We start from the raw sequence: 4,059 nt of genomic DNA on the forward strand, positions 1-4,059 counted from the left end.
CTTTGTTTCTTTTCTTTTCTTTCCTTCCTTCCTTCCTTCTTTCCTTCTCTCCTTCCTTCCTTCTTTCCTTCCTTTTCTTTTTTCTTTTCTTTTCTTTCTTTGTTTCTTTTCTTTTCTTTCCTTCCTTCCTTCCTTCCTTCCTTCCTTCCTTCCTTCCTTCTTCCCTCCCTCCCTCCCTCCCTCCCTTCCTTCTTTCCTTCTTCCTTCCCCCCCTACCTTCCTTCCTTCCTTTCTTCCTTCCTTTTTTTTTTTGACAGAGTTTCACTCTTGTCGCCCGGATTGGAGTGCAATGGCACGACCTCGGCTCACTGCAGCCTCCGCCTCCCAGGTTCAAGCAATCCTCCTGCCTCAGCCTCCCTAGGAGCTGGAATTACAGACGTGCACCACCAAGCCTGGCTAATTTTTGTATTGTTAGAAGAGACAGAGTTTCACCTTGTTGGCCAGGCTGGTCTGGAACTGCTGACCTCAGGTGACCCACCTGCATTGGGCTCCCAAAGTGCTGGGATTATAGGCATGAGCCAATGTGCCTGGCCTCCTTTTCATTTAATACTATAGTAGTGTGATCCTCTTTACCTATTACATAAAACACATCAGGTGAACATCCTTGTACATGTGTTTCTGACACACTTAGCAAGCTTGTCTGCAGGATAGATTTCAGAGAGTGAGATGGCCAGGCCGGGCACACACACTTTAAAGCATGTCAGCTATTACCTGCTTTAGCCCTGTTTCCACAGGGCTTGTGATGAGGTCTTATGCCTTAGTACTTTCTGAGGAGCATGATCCTCATGGAGCAGGAATGAGAGATAAGAGTGAAGAGGGGAAGGAGGGAGAGTCAATACTAAAAGGCCTTATTGAGCTGGTTGCTGCTTTTATTTTATTTTATTGCTATTATTTTTTAAATAAAGTTTTCATAGTCTTTATTTAATTGGTTATTTTGCTGGTTATTAGTTAATAAATTGGCAATGCAAGGGGGGGCCATGGGCGAGTTCCCAGCCAGGCTTCCACGTCCAGGCTCAGGCAAGGATGGCTGCTGCTTTTAGTTGGCTGGTTGCTTAATCCCACAAGAACTTCTGTGAAACCAAAGGAAATATGTCTCAACACTGTCAGAGAAGCCATGTGAAATGTATTTCAGGACCATTAACTGTGGTGAGGAGGGGAGAGTGGGAAAGGGAGAAGCCTTTATCCATCAGGTCTGTCTCCCACTTATCAAAGGTTTGCCCTGAGTTGTTCATTCTTCAGCACTCTGGTTTGCACATGAGTCGGCCCTTGAGCACGTTCCTTTGGAGTCCATGTGGGTCATCCAAGAAGCCTCGGGGTGGGGCAGGAGATAAGTCCACTTGCTTTTGTGTGAATCCCACCTGAGTCCACATTAAACCACTGCAGTCATGACTGGAATGAGACATAAGTGTTGTCAAGGAGATCTGAAGTGGTACATAAAAGATTTCAGATACACAAACAACCTGTCTCACAAAACGATACCAATTTACACTTTCATCAATCAAGCAAAAGTGTCTTCTTTCTTTTCTTTAACAACAGTGGATCTTGTCAATAACTTGCCAATATGGTGGGTAAATATGATAGTGTTTTCTTCTGTTGTGCATTTCTGTGCTATTGAGGTTGAATATCTTTGCAAATGTTTATTAGCCTTTGTATTTTGTCTTTTGTGAATTGTCTACTATATTCTTTGGCTTTTTTTCTATTAGGTGGTGCTTTAAGGCTTTTTTTTAAACAGAGAAGACTACTTTGTGAAGTTCATGTTCATGAAGTTTTGTAAATACTTTCCTTAATAATCTAAAATATGAATATGCTGTTTTCCACTTGCCCAATTTCTAGTACTTAGTGTGAACTGAAGACTGTAGTTAGTCATATATGTGTTCTTTATATTAGCAAAATTACTGTTTTTTTCAGTATTAGACTCAGAGCACAATATTCCATAGGTAATAGCATACATGATTTTTATTTAATTATGAATGCATTTACTTACAAATGCTTTCCAGAAAAAAGTCACGCTTTAAGCTCGTCCTTTCCTTTTTTGTCCCTTGGGATAATGATTGCATAGTCTCTTTTTTTCCTTGCAGAGAAGTCTTTTATCCTGTCATAGTCAACTTCATTCTTATTTGCTACTTGTTAAATGGCTTCTGAAAGAATACAAGGACTTTTCTATAACCTGCTCATGATTTCACTTCAGATCTAATAGTGTAACTGCCACATACAATCTTGTCATTCAGTTATCAACCAACCAAGGTCTTCTTGGTTTTATCCCTTGTTTTACAAACCTAACTTTTGTTCTTTTCTGCTATTTCCATTGTGATTATAAAGGATTAAGGGCCTGGAGTTTCAAGGGATGTACATTCATTGCAGTAATATTGCAGAGGATAAAAACAGAGGAAGCTACAATATGTTTTTATAAGTCTGTGTGTGTGTGTGTGTGTGTGTGCATGTGCGTGTGTGTGTGTAATTCCAGGTTTATTACGAGATGAACCTGATTTTCTAATTATTGGTCAAAACAAAACACTAGAGTAAATAACTATACGGGTATTTTTTAAAAGTGAGTACATTTTTAATAGCATGCCTCGTAGGTAAATCTTTCTTTGATAAATAGCATCTGTGACTATTTCCTTTTCATGGCCTAAAGAGGTTGGTTTTGACTCGGGGAAAGATGACTCTACCTCTAACTCCAGGTATCGCCTTACTTGGTGTAAGGGTAATTCCATCTTTCTTACCTATTTTTTGTTCAAGAATAAATGTGTCCTAATTCTGACTGACAAGACAAAAGGGACGTCATGCTGAGGGACTTCCAGGAAGAATTTCCTTCTTCCTGACAGGGAGCCAGAGGGAGAAACTTTCTCTCTTTTGCTCTGTGTGCTGTCATGTCTGGATATTATGCCTAGTATGACTGTAGTTAATTCACTGGCAATTTGCAGATGAAGCCAATACTGAGAATAACAGAATGGGGACAGGAAAATAACCTAGGTCTTTGACGATGTCATTGAGGCATTGAATCAATCAACCCTGAAGCCTATGCTACTTCTAGATTTCCTGTGCAACAATACATTTTCTTCTTGCTGGAACCAGTTTGAGTTGGGATTCCTCTGTATTACAAATCAACACCTCTTACTAAATCAGCTTCTTTCCACACAGGGACAGAGAATGTAGGCTCAGTCTGAAGGAATATACAGGCACCCTTTTTCTTTCAAGGTTCAGAGAGCCCATTTACTGAATCTGGCATATCACAAAGCTTGCAGAGAATAGAGTTTTCACACTTTTTCAAGGTAAGACCACAAGACTCACATTCTGTTACTTATGGGCTATGTTACTTGGGCAAATCACTTGAAGTCTCTAAGCCTCAGTTTTGGCGTGTTGTTCAGGTGTGGTGGCATGCACCTGTAATCCCAGCTACCTGGGAGGCTGAGGCAAGAGAATTGCTGGAACCTGGGAGGCAGAGGCTGCAGTGAGCAGAGATTGTACCACTGCACTCCGGCCTGGGCAACAGAGCAAGACTCCGTTTCTCTCTCTCTCTCTCTCTCTCTCTCTCTATATATATATATATATATATGTATATATATAGTTATAAAGTGTTTCCTCAAATCCAAGATTCTGTCAATTGTAAGGCCCTCTGTTAAGAAACAAAAAAATGCTGTCAATTAAACTATGCCTTAACATTGTGCATTCGTCATCTTTTGACTTTGACTTTTTTCCCCATGTATTCCAGGGGACTTGGCAATACCTCCTTCAGTTGTACCGTTTGGCATGTGGTAGGCAGTTCTGTTGTATGTATCTGTGTGGGGGAAGCAGAACATAACTCAGCTTTGTCCACTTGTGGGGTCTTCCTTTCCTAAGTTCCATAAAGTACTTGGTGGTTGCTTTGCAATCAGATGGAATTATGGTTATTTCTCCAGCAGTGAATATTGGCTTTATCAATATCAAATTTATGCCCCACTGTTTTGTTTCTATTCATTTCTCTGTACACAAAATCTTTTTATTTCAATGTCAAATTATTCTATAATCTTTTAAAATACATCTAAAAACCACAAACTCAATATGAGTAGTAAAACTGCA

The sequence above is a fragment of the Colobus angolensis genome, unplaced genomic scaffold (assembly GCF_000951035.1).
Source record: "Colobus angolensis palliatus isolate OR3802 unplaced genomic scaffold, Cang.pa_1.0 Scaffold203, whole genome shotgun sequence".
NCBI classification, from domain to species: domain Eukaryota; kingdom Metazoa; phylum Chordata; class Mammalia; order Primates; family Cercopithecidae; genus Colobus; species Colobus angolensis.